A 16,908-nucleotide genomic window follows, 5' to 3' on the forward strand; every position below is an offset into this window, starting at 1 on the left:
TTATAACTTCCCAGTGCATTTTTGGCCCCATTTCCCACAATTTGAACGTATTATCCATCTTATTAGGCGTAAAATCTAAATCATAAGCAATCCATCTCAGAAATCTACTGTAGTTTGTCAAATTATATTTCCTAAGGGTCCCGTTCCAAATTTCCACAGATGTCCAGACAGATGAAATTTAAACTTCTGATGACATCAACAGTCTGTTATCATGGAGACACCCAGCTGTTCTGCGCATGCTCCATGCTGGGTAGCATGTGCATAGATTTAAACAAATTGTAAAAGTTCTTATATGCAGCCTATCTTAATATGCTTTCACTCACCAAAGCTGCAGACTCACTTTCAAAGAAAGGCGCACGGCGGTTCTTTTTTTAGATAAACTTTGATTACCTTCATTCCTTTTGATTTCCGATTGTTAGCCTTAGCTTTAGCGTCTCCCTCTATCTGTCAATCACTAATCAGGACCGTCAGCGATCAGGACCCGCCTACATCGGCAGCAGCCAATCAGATCTCAGTTTGGAAATGACGCTGCAGTCTGAGCCCCACTTGTCAAAAAAAAAAAAAAGATTAAAAAAAAATAAAAATTGCTTTTTCATGTCATTTTAAAACAGACACCATGCAGGTTAACATTTTTCAAAAAAATTAGACTGCCTTGTGTAACCAGGGTTGATAACCTCAAGTTAATAAATGTGTATGTTTCATGTGTATTGTGATTGTCCCATTGATTTGCTCAAACTAGTACTTCAAGTTGGTCAGTAGGTGTCAGCAAAGAACTGTTATTTGTCCCTAGAAAGAGATTATGGCGCATGGAAAAAAGCTGGGAGTGGCTATCTCACTGAGATCCGCCATCTTGGTTGTCTCTCCTCGGTCTGCGCCAGACTATACAGACACTTTTGGAGCTGAAGATTTCTTTAGAGATAAGATTCAGATTATTTGTGTGACCGAGATCGACTACAGGACTGCAGGAGTTGACCAGATGCACCAGACCCCCTTTGAACCCCGTATAAATCGATATCCCGGTGAGTTATGGCCGCCTTTTCAGAGTGTTGCCTTAGCATGCTGCAAAGTGATGTAAAAGCATGAGGTCGTATTAAAAAAACCAGTCGGGATATATTTGAGGGGAATTAATTAGCTTTCTGTTGGTGTTGATCAGTATTTTATGTGTTGCTCTGTTTTATGACTTCTGTTTTACTGTGCTGGTCATTGCTGCACGTGTGCAGATGATGGAAGATGTTTTGTGTGACCGGACATTCAATGTGTGTTACTGAATCCTCATGTATTGTTGTACTGTGATTGGAAAATGCTATCTTTTTCTATGTTTGAATTATATTGGAAGTTGTGTTGCTCATGCATTGCCTATTTTGAGATGGGAAAAAGAGAGACTGATATGAGGACTTTATTGAAAAGAATAGTCATGTATTTGTATGATTAATAGCCCTGCACATCTGTGCAAGCTGGTTTTTTTTTTTGGATCTGTTCAGTGAACTTCATTCTTCAAGAGCCTCCCACTCTGGGTGATGTCCATCTTCGTCCCCTTCTTCATCGTTGTCTCCATCCCCCATCTCCACCATCTTGGGCCATCCCATGGACACTCGTTGTAAAGGGGCGGTAGGATTTTTCTGAGTGCACTCAGTAGTTTTTCTTTATTGTTTTCCTGGTTTTTTGATTGCCTGGCCGGCCAGTGTGAATTGGACATTTATCGGGAAAAAAACAAAAAGATGTGGGTGAAATTATTGTTGTAAATAGTTGATTCTTGTGTTGATTCTTTTGTTGTTACTTCAATATATTTTTGAACTGCCATTTGTTGTCGTTGTGTTTTGAATGAAGGACAGAAGGTCCAGTTAAATAGATACAACAGAGATTTTCAATCAAACTCCCTCCCGAACCTAAACCACACCAAAGAAAGGTGCAGACACGAAGGGAGAGTTACACTTGCAAATACAGGTTGTCTGATTTCTTTAACCCTGAATAATCATCCTAAGGGTTTTCCTCAAACCTGTCAATGGCTCAAGCAGTGACCTCTGACCCTGCACGCAGCTGGCAGTCTTGGGCAAATCAGTTTTCTCACACAGGCCTGAATCACATGCATTGCAGTATTATCCAGGAAACGGCTGACAGATGGATCTTCTGGCCACTGCTCAACTACTGAAGATGAAAAAAATAGAAATTTATTTTGACAAATTTCCAGAGGTGAAGTACAAATACTGCTACACTGATTAATGCTCAATTGCACGTAAAAGTACTGGTGTCAGAAAAATACTTAAGCCGGCCACACACTACAGGATTTTTTCAATCTTCCCCGATTCAGACACCACACACTACAAGACAGCAGAGGACAGATCATACCCGATCTTCCTCTCCTGATCGTCTAGTGTGTGGTGTCACTCCGGAGCAGACCACACACTAGCAGATTCTTCAGCCGAGAATCGGCTCCTCAAATCTCACGTCGTTCGACGTGACTTTGTGCTGTTTCCCTTCATTGCTGTTTCTACATTAATCTCCACTTTCAATAATAAGTGGAGAACTCATTCGTTCCCTCAGTTCATTCATTCACATTGGTATCGCTCCTTCAGTGCAGACCCCCACCCGCCGTGCGCCCTGAGCACGGACTGTCAGCACCTTGTTAGAAAATTTAAATGTTCCAGTACAGAAGAGGGAAACATAGTTTCAGATCATTTTATTATAATTTACATTTAATAATAATTCAGCTTATTAGCTAATCTGTTTGTGTGGTTTTTTTTGTTTTTTTTTTTACTTTTGAGTCCCGAGTGCAGCAGTAGAATAAAGTTATTAGCAGACTGTGTCAAATAAAAGCTACTTTTTTAAATATTTTTTAAATCATCAAATATCTTAAATCATTATTTATGTCCACAGATTTGATAGTTTAAATCAGAGTAAAAATACGTTGATTAGGAAAGTTTCATTATAGTCCGCTCTGTCTCTGAGGGCACGGAATCAGTGGAAAGTTTTTTTTTCTTTTATTATTATTTTTTTCTTCCCCATTCTTCCGTGATGGTTAATAACGGAGATTAATTAAAACATTGGGATTATTGCAGGACTGGCGGAGATGCAGATATTAGATCGGAGTTTGGATCTGAATGGAGGATCCAGTTCATCCAGGAGCGACAGGATTAACCATCACTTTCTGTACAGCTGAGTTTAGGAGCTCTGGCTTTTCTGTTTCACTGTCATATATAGTGAATATATTTCACAGACATATATTCATCCAGCTCTGACAGCTGCAGGGGGATTTTTTTTAATCAGCGGCACCTTGGTGAGACGGAGCTGTTCATCCAATCAGAGAGCTTTATTCCGAGGGTGTGGACAGCTCTACTCAGAGCTGATCGGCGCCTCTCGGAGCGCACCACACACTACAGGATTTGCGATCGGAAATATTGAACATGTTCATTATCTCCGATCTCCCCTTCCGACGCCTCCCGAGAGGCTCCGACCGGAAAAAATCTCTCGGAACACACCACACACTACACGAAGATCGGACCCGAACTCATTTGCATACTCCCGACAATCGGACCCTGTCGGCCTCGATCGGGAGGAGAAGATCGGGGCAAAATTCGGCCCGATTATCCTGTAGTGTGTGGAGGCCCTTAGGAGTGCAAAGTATGTTTCTAGATAAACTGCTCAGAGTATTATTTTTTTTAACCAATGGATACTTTACTGTGTTGTCAGCAGCAGCCATCTTATTTGATTCGTTTGATACAATGCTACATTTAAAGCCTTTTCTCAGATGAACAATAGAAAAACTCTGCCAAGACAGTTTGTCTTTCTTGTGACCAAATGTTAATATAATCAGGAATTTATTTTGATTAAATGAATTCCCCCCATTTAAAAACATTTATTGTTTTGCTTTATTTTGGTTTTAATTTTTTAAATCAATATAATTTCTTGATTTGAATGGTTAGATTGCAGAGGGAATCCCTCTCAGGGAATCAATCACATCAAAACCTTTCTCTTTGGTTAAAAACCTGCTTATTTTTCCTGAACTCCCTGTTCTTCCTTCATATCATCAAACTCTTCTCTCTGTCTGTCTCTCTCTCTCTCTCGCAGTGCATGCTGGGAGTGAGTGGTAGTAGGAGTGTGTGAGAGCGTGGTGTGTGTGGCGTTGCTTTTTGCTTGTTTTTTTCTGTTTGTCTAAGTTGCGAATGTTCACTTTCACTGTAGTTTATTGATCACAGAGCACATTTATTAGTTTATATGGTTTTCGGGTTTCTTGGTGGGTTATTTGCCGTCCGTTTGGGGGTCTAGCTGCTGCCATGACCAACCTCAGACAGCTCACCCGCAGACACGGTGTCCGGGTTGTGGCCCCGCCCCCTGCGGCGTGGAGGACGTGGCTGTGGGGGAGAAAGTGGGCGACGATAATGTGAAGTCGGTCATGGGGATGAACAGCGCCGTGGTGATCTTCCTGGACCAGGTGGAGCAGGCCAACGCTGTGGTGGAGTCAGGGACAGGTTCGTCCCGGTCCAACCGGCTGTCCGGGTCGTCCTGTCCAACATCTGATGGTGAGGTGGAGGGACGGGTGGAGCAGGATCAGGGTGAGACCGTGATAGGGGAGTCTCATAGTGATTTAAACAATGAGGCTGAGTGGAGGAGGGAGTGGAATTTACTTCATGCCAATAAAACTCTTCTTGTCAGGCCAGATCGTTTCCACTGCTGCTCCAGCTAAACGCCTTGAAGATGGACAGAAGGAGTCTGAAACACTCGGCTTGTATTTGGTTTTATTGAAGAAGAGAGATATGAATCGGTAGCCTTTTTTTAAGGCACCTCCAAAATGTACAACAAAAGCTGAACCATTTATTTATTCAGAATACAAAAATACACATCTCAGTGACTCCAAATCATAATAAATAGTTAACCATGCATTCTAACCATAAAAAGGCACAGAAAACAGTCACTTAGTAGTCATAAAAATGATCAACTACTTTACCAAAAATCATCCAGATAGTAATACAGGTGACGACCGTAACATTATATTCCAAATGTGAGAACACAAAACACGTCATATCATTTAACCTTAGGCAATGAATATGCAAATATTTGTTTATACCTACATATATATCCTTACAAATGACAACTGTGCCATTGTAAACATAATGTACACAAATAAAACTCACTTCTCTCCCATAGTTTCAGGACTACATGCCAACTGGCCTGTCTTCTTAAAGATCGTTGCATGGGTTCTCCCAGGGTTCTGGAGAACCAGTTTGCAGCATTATGTACAGTCCACTGAAAAGACACGGCGAGGCGGGGAGGTGGCCAAACACACCCAGATGGTTCACTCACACACACACTGAGGAGCAGCAGCTCGGTCATTGTTCAAGCACAAACCAGCACGAAGAGACGGAGACAGAACCAGAGTCTGAAATGTTCAGCCTGATCTGACGAGACTAAAACTGTTACGGTCTGTACTGAGGCTCAGACGCAGACAGCAAGACGGAGGCGGGTCTAGAAAGTTCAAAGATCAGTTTATTCTGGGGGTCAGGAAGCGACGAGTCCAGACGGCAGGTCAGAATGGGCAGACTCCGAATTGTCAGTGGCGAGGTTCGGAATTGGCGTCCAAGCTCTGCGTCTTGAGACTGTCCGGGGCAGGTGGGCGGCTGGAGAGGCAGAGAGCTGCTGGGCGCTGTGGCGAGCTGATCGAGACTCCAAACTGCAAACAAGGAATAACTAGATTAACCCGAGCGGCTACAAAGCTGAAAGAACTGACACACGTCACACACACAGGTGTTGATGTTACAATCCAGCGCTGACTTCCAGCTTGGACGTCACTTAGATAGTGCCAGCACTCCAAGCAGCTGAAAGCCATCCCGCTGACGAGCTGAACCCCCGCTGCAGCAAACCTCCTCTCCAGCTCCACCCACCTGAAAAACAAAACCAGAACCCGCACAGCGCCACAAGGAGGCCGCTGCAGTGCGGGACATGACAAAAACACCTTCAGTTAGGAGCAACGAATCAGGAAACGTCTTTTGATTGACAGACTGTCCATTTCTGAGAACCAAGAGAGGAAGATCCCGTTTACACGACGACGATTCAGGTGAAAACGCAAAGTTTTAGCTTATTTGTTTCAGGAAAGTTTGATGTTTACAGGGAAACGCTGAAAACGACGTGGTTAGCCGTTAGCATCGCCGCCCAAACGTTGCCACAAAGTGTTGTTTTTCCTCGTTCCCATGCAGACAGACCGTTTTCGAAAAGTTCCACTTTGGGAGCAGCTGTCAAAAAAGGTCCGTTGCACCGTTGTGGAAAGTTTTGCGTTTTCACTTGAAAATGTTTTTAGTGTAAACGGGGTCTGAAACCGACATGAGGCCAGAGTTCCAGTCAGGGGTGACTGGATTCTAGACTCTTCCAGCAGGTATTTACTGACCGACCAGCCGATGGATTTCTTTTATTTTATTCTTTTTATTTTCAATAAAACAGACATGTGTCTTCATAATGGAGAATGTGGATCTTGATCAGCTGATCGGTGGTTCCTTCAGGAGGAACATAAATGTTGTGCCCCCTCAAGTTAAATCCCCCAAAATATATTAGCACGAGCACTAATATATTTTGGGGGATTTAATTTGAGGGGGCACAACATTTATTTGAGGGGGCCAGGCCCCCTCTTGCCCCTGCGTAGACCCGGCCCTGGCTCAGCAGCAGACTCATATCAGCAGGTTTCAAATGTACGTCAGGTCTCACCGGGAAATCACACTTTGGAGACTGTGACTCAAAACTACAACTCCGATGCAGTGAATCCTTTAAATAATATTACATTTGATCTATTTATGCCTCCAGCAGCGACAGGACATGTTGGATCAATTTTGTATTTTGTTTAGCTCATTTGTAATGTGAAAACAAAGAAAAAAACAACTAGCTCAGATGTGCAGTGCCTCTTGCAATTACAGCCAAACAAAAGCACTAAACAATGAGCATTTATTTGCAAATTACTGCTCACTATCTGACCATAACTGCACTAACTGATGAAACCCCAGAGAAACACAGCAATGTGATTATTGATGCTCCTGAGAAATCCATTATCCTGTGGTTACCAGCTCACTCAAAATGCTGCTCACAGATTGTTATGTAGTTTATTGTGGGGGTGTCCTCAGATAGTCGACGATTCGATGATTCGTTCCAAGGGGCCTGATTCGACTGCCAATCATACAGTCGAAGCATCGAAAAAATATGGTTATTAAACGAGGACCATTCCATTACAGCTGTATGGGGGTGCTGAATGACTGATTTTACATAGAATTGCTTGGAGTTTTTTTCCAAATAAACATGAAATAAATCCTATTTGATATACATGTTAGCCTATCAAATACACTGTGGATAAATGTACTTGTACTTTTATTCAATATTCTATCTGTTTAGTGTTTGTGAATGAACCACCATGGTGAGTGGCACAATCCGATTTAGCTCCTTCACAGAGCAGCATCTCGGTGGTGATTTGGCTTAACTTTAAAAGGCTCACAATGTCGGAAAAAACAAAACAAAACTTCAGACCAAGTCAAAGATGATCCAAAAAAAGTCAAATGCAAGTTGTGTCCTTTCATATCACTTCACAACAACATGGCTTTCCACCTTAAACAGGTAAGTAGCCAGATAATTGGGCTAATGAAAGACGGTTCTGTTACTCAATTCTCATTTTTAATGCTGACTTTTATTTCGTTTAATTGTAATATTTTAGGTTATTATTATATTATTATTTTTATTTATCTAAAAGGCTAATTCTATTTAATTTAGTGTTTGTTTTGGCATGGATGTTGCGCTGCTAAACGACCTGACAGTGCAATTAAGCCTATTTCATTTAATGTGAGCAGATAATGTGAGAAATTGTTTAGCCAAAAAATTTGAGCTTATCTGCAGAGATTATAGATACAAATAAATTACATGCTTTAGCCCGTTTGTTAGAAGTGGGTTTGGTTATGGTCATTTGAACTACTTCATTTGTTTGATGTTTAGAGTTACCGACACTTCCAGTCTGTGTTTCAGTGTGTAGGGAAAAAAAATAAGTGTTGTTTTACCTGCCTGAGCTGTTTTTAATTTTTTTATTATTAGTGCAATCAGGGCCGGCTGTAGGCATAGGCGCCTCGATGCTCCGCACTGCTCTGCACTGTGCTGCGCTGCTCCGACGCCCCATGTAGGCACGCTTCACACACCCCCATTTGACTATGGGAATTCTTAGTCGGGGACACCTCTAGTTTATTGTATAGCAGGTATTTTCCAAGTGTGCCCATATCTTTTAGCCTCGTAAACCAGACCCGCTCACTCCTCATCCTCATTTGGATTTGGAGTTAAGCTTAGTCTGGATAGGAGCCCATAGAAACCTCTTGCAGGGGGTGTCGGTTACTCCTTTGACTGACAGCGTACTTCAGCCAATCAGCGCTTCAAAACAAATACGTCATCAAAATGCGTTCACCTCTCTAAGGGTTAGCATTAGCTCATTAGCTCCAGCTTCCTTACACGCAAAGACACGCGAAAACGTCTTTTCCTGTTAGAAACTCACCAAGCGCAGACTCTTGCTCTCTCTTGATTGTTGTAATTGGTATTTTGGCTATACCTTGATTGCAGCTTTCAGACGATGGTTAAAGTTAAAGTCCGTCATCTCGGCTACGCGCAGTGAAAGCGTCACTTCCAGTTTAGCCACCGGAATTCGCCAAAAAAATTTGAAAACAAAAAGCGGCAACTGCGCTGATTGGCTCGGCCGTTTCAGACCTGAGTGAAATCCTCTTCTATGGGCTCCTACCCAGACTGAGCTCATCTCCAAAATCCAAACGCGGATGAGGAGTGGGCGGGTCTGGTTTACGAGGCTACATATCTTTGGTTGCATGTTGGAATTCCTGATGTCTTTTCCATTATATATAATGAATGTGAAAAGCTGTTGGGAGCCTGACAGGAGTGTAGTGGTTTGCAGTGTAACATGAGAGCAGGAGTATTCCCAGCTGAGGTCTGACAAGGTCCCTTTCTATATTCTTCATCTTCACATTCTCTTCATTCATGTGTGGTTTTTCTCCAGGTCCTTTTCTTTTCGCTGTCCACAATTGTGAATTTAGGTTATTTGGTGATTTTAAATTGCCTGTATGTGTTAATGTGAGTGTGTGTAGCCATTATTGTCTGTGTGTGATGGGCTGGTGCATTCTTTCAGCTATTCATCCATCCATCATCTATCCATCTTTTATCTCTTTATCTCTTTCAGGGTTGTAGAATGTCCGTTCCACATATGGCAAATTATCTTCTGAAAATATCTGTTTAATCAAATTATTAATGTCTCAACATCCTTTTTTTCTGTGGTGCCCCATTGGCCTCCGTAATGGACACTGTGGTCACACATTAGTCACACAAATGATCCTCTAGGGGTCTATTCTACAAGATTCTAATGTCATTAAAAGAAACACCAGGAAAGAAGCTGAATAACCAACAATAAGGGAGCAATCCACCCACATGTGGGCATTTTAATACCATTACATACACCTCTATATTCATCAAGCCGTCAGCTCAGGTTCATCATTAATCTCACCAACCAGGCAAGCTGAGTTGTTTCAGATCTCCAATTTATCTCAACAAGTATTTCAAAGTAATAATTTCAATAGTGTAAATTAAGGGAAATTGTTAAAGACACAAAAAGGGTTTCAGTTTCCTCCATCTTGGTCTTATAAAGCTGAAGTGATTTTTCATAAACTATATTGAAGATCAGTCACACAGTGCAGATACAGATCAGCATGAAGGTTAAAATGAGTATATCTGTTTCTCACATTCCAGCTGTCTGAACAAATAATGAACACCGCCTGCCACTCATATTTACATTCAGTTAAATGCATTCTAAACAGCAATTTAAAGCCTAATTTCAAACACTCTACAAGGTTATATTTACTTTTTCAGAAAAAAGTTGTTGTTTTTTCTCCAAGTTTGTATCCCTGGACAAAAGCTTGCAGATCAGATTTTAATTTGCTGTCGGTTTATGTTGAAGAGATCACCATCTGTTCTCTGCAGTCTGGCGATTTCTGAAAACTCATAATCGTTTGGCAACATTTAATAAATAATGCAGATATGCCACCTAAAAAAAAAAAAAGTTCTCCATCCAGTCCAGCTTTGTGCATAAACCCCCAGAATTATTCATGACATATTGCACTTGTGTCTTCAGCTTTATTGTTATTACCTCCTGAAAGTTAAGGTAGAGTTAGTTTGTGTCTGTTACTGTTACCAATATAATTCAAAAAGCTAGGAACAAGTGATTAGATTTTGAGAGTGATCTTTTTTTTTTTTGGGAAGGGGTGGGGGGGGGGCTCTGTACTCTCTGGGCGCTTTTCTAGTTTGACTAAACAACTTCTTTGTCAACATAGCTGACAATGTGCTTTTGTCATCTGCCCTTTTCAGTCTTTATTTGCCAAGCTTCCCAGTAAAAGCTATTTATCTGGTTCAAACAACTTGTGCCGTTTGAATCCTGAAGGTTGGTCAGTCGCCTGTTTTTTCATTTTTTTATCCCGCTTTTCTATCGTGGTTCCTTGTGAGTCGTCGTGTTCAGGACTAGTTAATAATTTGCACCTTTCATGTTGTAGCTGTATGTGTTTGCTCATGTGTGTTTTTGGTGCTCACTTTGTAGTCAATCTGATGAAATTCTTTCGAGAATCAGATTTGACTCTTTCACATGAACACTGAATAAAGTAATCAAAATATTGTGCCAGTTTATACGTACTAAAGGATGTGATCCATTTAAGTTCAGTGGATCAGTCCCATAATGCTTTGCACTGTGACGTTTGTGGTTTGCGTATGTGGTGAAGATGGTGCAAATATGATCAAACTGAAGAGTTTATTTAATTGGGTGGGCATTTAATTAGATTACTTTTGGTCCATGTAATCACTCCGATTGTTCCTGCTCCGTCATCCTGCTCATCTGAAGTGTCTGGTTGTTGCAGCCTCCAGGTGTTCCAGCTGACAGCAGCTCTTCCTGAGCTCCTCGCTCTCCCTGTGTATACTCTGTTTGACTGACCTCAGTCTTGTCGCTTCGTCTTTTATCCTGGCCTGTTTTTCGTCTCAGTTCTGTGACCCCCTTCCTTGTTTCAAGTCCCGCTCTGTTGCCCATTTCCTCTCCAGGCCTCGCAGCCGTTCACTTCTCTCTCTATTGTTCTGTTTCAACTCAATCAGCGCTTTTCTTCTTTTCAAGATTTGTCAGGTGAGTGAGAATAAACCCAAAGGCAGGCTAGTTTGGGATCACATGTTTGACCACAATATAGACTACATTAGACTTTATAAGCCTCTATCCGCATGATCTCATTAAATTCAGCCTTCTTCTGTTCTACTATCACATCTTTGCCATTGTAATTTGGCTGTATTTGTATTTATGTGCTTGTTGTGACCCCTGCACCTCATGACCTTTGCTGTGTATCAAACCCATTAATCACTGCACAGCTGAAAACAGGATCCCATTATTCAAGCTGGTGATAAAAAAAAAAAAAAAAAAATCAGACAACACCTTAATGGATTTTTTTCAATGCACAGTTCATGCATTGTTGACTGTCATCATTACCTCCTTCACCTTAACCCCAAACCGTCACCAGCTTAAAGCAAAAATGTCCAAGCAGAAAAATTGGAAAATTTTGAAAAATGTAGGCTCTGCAGTAGATCTCAAACTGAGTGGAGTGCCAATAAATTCTGAATATGCTGTAGTTCATCATTTCAGCACTATATGGTTCAAGCTGTCAGGCTGCCGTGACTGGAGAATTGAAAAAAACATCGCATTGAAGGAAATCATCGTTCTCGTGACATACTTCATGTCCTTACAGCATTAAAGATAAATGTCATTTTTGCAGATATAGCAACACAGTGATTCAATCCGTCCGCCATGGGTCATTTGTCCTGCTGAGGGTCACGAGGACCTGGAGCCAATCCCAGCGTGCTGTAGAAGAAGGCAGGGACGCCCTGGAGAGGCCGCCAGTCCATCACAGCACCGTGATTTCTTCAAAGAATATTGGCATAATACAATGGACTGTAAGCTTTATAACCCCCCCCACCCCCCCTAAAAAAGAAACCCGTCAAACAAACAAAAAAGGGTTTTTGCCACTTCCTACCAAATAAAAGTAGTCTGGAGCTGCAAAAACAAAACAAAACAAAATAAAAAAAAACTGTCTCTTGTTTTTTTTTTCTTCTTTTAGAAATCGGCTATTCAGTGATTTTAAAAATGTACTTCAGGTGCTTTGGCCATTTTGGCTTTCTCAAGAGTTTTCGTAAGTTTCTTGCCTTTTGTGATAGTAATTCAGTTTTAGCCAAACCCAAAAAACTACATACAAATTCCAAATAAGCAAAAAGACTGAGCTTTGTCAAGTGCAAGCCAGGACAGGAATTGAACCTGTGACCGACTCGCACAACATGTCAGTGATTTGTCCAAACATTTCATCATAACTATTGTATTATTTCGGTGATCATGTAAGAATCCTAAACATTTATACAAATGAAAGGGGTTTAAAGATCAAACTCATAACAATTCATGACTTCATTAAGTCTTTAAAAACGGAGTAACTGTAAATATATGATACAAGCAGGTCAATTTCTTGTTTGATGAGGAGACCTGTTTAGATGCTGAAAGACAACTTTGAACAAATCATTTGTTTCATGGACGATTACACTCCAGCAGATGCTGTTGTCATATTTTAGATGAAATCTGTTCCTGTTGTTTGTCTATTGAGTTTTGACATCAATGTTAAATGTCAGCATCAGGCCGGGCTCACGACCAGACTAATAAATGATGAGCTGACTGTGGATGAGAGCTCCGACACAGTGAAAATGAGCTTTCGGTGGTGAAATAATCCATTTACAAACGAATCATAAAGTGCTTAGCACATTTTTTTTTATGCTAAATTCATATGAAAAGAAGCATTTTGTCTTCATTAGTATCCAGAATAAAATGATCAGACAGAAGCTGCAGGAAGACAAACCCAAATATGAACTTCCCAAACCCTTTTGAAATGCGATGTTATTGAGCTGTATGGTTTTGGTCCATTTAACCCCGTATACTGATGATTACATTTATATTGCTGTAAGTTAAAGTGTGAGATATGAGGCGATGTGCCTCACACACACTCCACTGACTCTGCTTTGAATTGACTTCATTGGCACTGTCAACCAGAGAGCGTTTAAATGAAGAGTTTTGGAGCTGTGCTGGGACCATTAACGTCAGAGGGAGTAATTTAGCAGCCTGAGAGGGCGGGGGGAGAATAGACAGTGTGTGTGTTTCTGTGTGTGTATACATGTGTGTTTGTGTGCATTGAGAACACCTCAGTCTGCAAACGCATCCATATTATCTGAAATGATCTGAAATATGGGAACAACAATCAGATCCAGATACAATAAATTATTGCATTTTGAGGTGAAGATGGGAGTGTGCTGGGCATACCACAGCTGTATGTGCTCATATGTGTATGTGTATGTGTGTGTGTGTGTGTGTGTGTGTGTGTGAGAGAGAGAGAGAGAGAGAGAAGAGAGGAGGTCCTGGTTTCTGTATTTCTGGCATGACAGCAACGATAAACACTAACCAGATAGCAAATACCAGATAACAACAACACGGAGGCAGACTCACTCACTCTGTGCATACAGATGTACGGTGCATCACCCAGGCCCACGTATATCTGTGTCGTCCAACATGTTATTACTTAGAGTAGAAAATATGAGGTTGAATCTCGTGGATGTTTTCACAGTTTCTGCTATATTAGATAAATTCCACACGTGTTCAGCGTTAATTTGTCACTATGAAGCAGACTTTAGTGGACAGTCTGATTCAAATGATTGCTCATAGCAAAACAACAGTTGATCGACATCTTCTTTTTAACATTGTGAGGAAAATCAACACCGAACTGTCAGAAATCAGAAGGCGTCAGTTGGCCTTTGTGGGAGAAGGACGAGCTGTCAGACACGTGAGTCACCATCAACTATCTACTGCAGAAGAGTTTAACAAAAGAGTCATGCAACAGATGGTATGACCGCCGCAGAGTCTTCGACATCATTGAGTAAGTCTGGGATTACTCAAAGAGACAGAAGCAACTGACATTCAGACAGCCTAAAAACCACCGAGGAATAGTCAACAAACTGTAAAACTCTAAAGTACTGCAGAAAAATCTGCTCCAAAGTGCCTCAGTCTGCTGCTGTGGCCGTGTAGTGCGCAGTTTGATAAGGCTGGCTGTGTGCCTGACAACACACACACACACACACTCTCTCTCTCTCTCTCTCTCTCTCTCTCTCTCTCTCTCTCTCTCTCTCTCTCTCTCTCTCTCTCTCTCTCTCTCTCTCTCCTGTCTCCTCCCAGTGCATCTGTCTGCTCATGTGGAGAGGAAAATTGAAAGTCATTGAGAAGACGGGCTGAGAGGGAGATGTGTGCAGATGACCGGTGGTCACGGTGCAGCTCAAAGTTCCACTCAGGAAGCAGAAAAATAAACAAACGGTGTTAAACATGTTTGTCTCATTCTGGAAGCGTCTGCCTGCGGACCCTCAGGTTCTGACTACCTGGAGCATTTATGAAAGTGTTTCAAACATTGATGCACATCAAACAATCATTCGGATAAACCCCGATCATCCAGTCTCTGTCCGGTGGAGTTCTTCACCCCAGCCCTCAGCTAGCCGTGAAGAAAGGAAAAAAAGAAGTTTAATTAATCAATGTGGACTAAATCATTTGCTCTCACCGTCAACAATGCTGTCCATCTGTATGCGCGATATGAATAGAATAGCAGAAAGAATGAGGCATCCTGGTGTTTGGCATTATGTGCACATATCTCTGGGAGGCAGTGCTCCATGACTCACCTGCTTCAGGCCCGGCGCTCAGTGGAACTGTTCTGCAATAAAGATGGTGTCTGCATTGACGATGAAAACCTGCTGACTGGAGGGAGAGCAATCAACCATTCTCAATGGGAGAACAGAGGTGTACATTCTTTGGGTGTAGCGTTGATCTTAGTGGTAAAATGTGGAGGTGGAGATGTCCTGCGGTTGGAGCAGGACTTTGATTTAGACAGAGTATGAGCCGATATTAAGCCTGCCTCTCAGAACTCTGACCACCAGCAGATTCATTATAACTTGCTCCTCGAAAGCTTTGCCTCATGAACATCATTACCGATCCCTCGGGCACGCACATTCCTCCACATGGCACGGGACGGCCGTCCTGTCACCCCCAGTCCTGGCAGAGTGTGGCCTCTGGGCCGACGGCACACACATCAGACCATACCACTTTCATTATTGGATGACCTTTCTGCGCTTTGAGTCCCTGAATGTCAGAAACGTATTGTGCTGGCGGGTTAAATAGCTGCTAAATAAATGATTGCGGTATGCTGGAAGTCCACACACACACTCACTGGCTATTAGACATTTAGGATTATCATTTCATGATGTCAATTATATGGCGTTTTCAACGTCCATATGAATATCGCCAAAGAAGTGAATGCAAATGTTCCTCTCTGCAGCAGAAGTGTTGAAAAACGTACTGCGATCTGAGCAGCTCTCTTTAATCACTTGTGTTTCATCGTGTGTTCAGTGCATCTCACTTAGTCTGGTGGTCCATCAGATAGGTCAGCACGACTCTCTGACAAGTCCGTTTTTCTGTTTGTGCTTTTCTTTCTCCTTCCGCTGTTCAAGCTGCCTTGTCGTCATCTGTCATTTATTCTATGTATGGGTGTGATTATGTGATGTTGTTATAGTTCATTACTGTACATTATTGTCTTTTCTTGTTGGTTGGGCTTAAGAACATACAGCTTTTTGATCATTAAATAGAACATAACAGGAAAGAATAGAACTACTTCATTAATCCCAGAAGAAATGTAAAAAGAAAAATGATCATGTTGAAGAAAGTAAACAACTAAAACTATTCGAATGTCAAGTGTTGCATGTGTTTTGTTCCTATAAAAAAGGGCACAAGAAATACAACTGTGGCATATATTAGCAAAAGTAAGCTTCATTTAAAAGTTTACACAAATGGTGGCGAGGTGGGAAATGTTCATCAGTGTTGCAGACCTGTGGTTTAAACCTCATGAGTCAACATAAAAGAAAATATTTCATAAAAGTCGCATGAAAAGTAAAAGACACTCTTACCAATGAATTGTGATGCTGATTAATTTCTGGACGTTGGTCTGCCACTCATTTCAGTTTCATTCATGTACGGTAATGCCAGTTTTAGAGAAAAATCCTCTATGAGCAAGAAGACAGTGGTAAATAAAATGACAAATAAAAAAAGCTTTGCAGGACCAGAAGTGGCAGCTTTCTTTTGGGCTGAGGAGATAGTTACAGAGAAAAAGAGCGAACAGAGAGCAACAAACATGTTTACATCAGACAGGTTTTGTTGCCTTGATGCTCTAAAGACACTTCTTTGCCAAGTTAGTGAACTTTTCGATCATTGCAGACCACGGTCTCAGAGATGAATAAAGCAGGTGGAAAAACAATTGTGTTTGAAATTTATTTATTTTTTTATTGACAAAGTCTCTTCATCACATTTGACCAGCTTGCTGTGATCATGTTGGAGAAAATATGTAGCTCATCTAAATATTGCTCCCAGTCGGCGGCACCGTGCAACTCATACATGACACATCTCTTGTGTCATATTGTCCTTTATTCAGTTTTAATGTAATCAACTTTTAATTCAGCCCTGCAGAGTATAATAAGAGTATTGCCATTAATTTGTGACTCTCGGTATTCGCAGCTGTTTGTTGGTGGGGGAATCATCCTTTCACAAAACCTTATCCAGTCCTGGACGGTGATGCAGGAGAATGATTTCTCTCTCCTCCGTGGCAGTCTGAGTGAATTATTTATAGACTCCATTCAGCAGGAAGTCCTCCGAGCAGCAGGAGCAAGAGGAAGAAAGAGAATACCAAAGATAAACACCAAACTATACCACAGACGCTCCCCGTTCATCACTGGGACTCTTTCCACACATTCTCATTTCATGTA

The sequence above is a fragment of the Salarias fasciatus genome, chromosome 1 (assembly GCF_902148845.1).
Source record: "Salarias fasciatus chromosome 1, fSalaFa1.1, whole genome shotgun sequence".
Lineage (NCBI taxonomy): Eukaryota > Metazoa > Chordata > Actinopteri > Blenniiformes > Blenniidae > Salarias > Salarias fasciatus.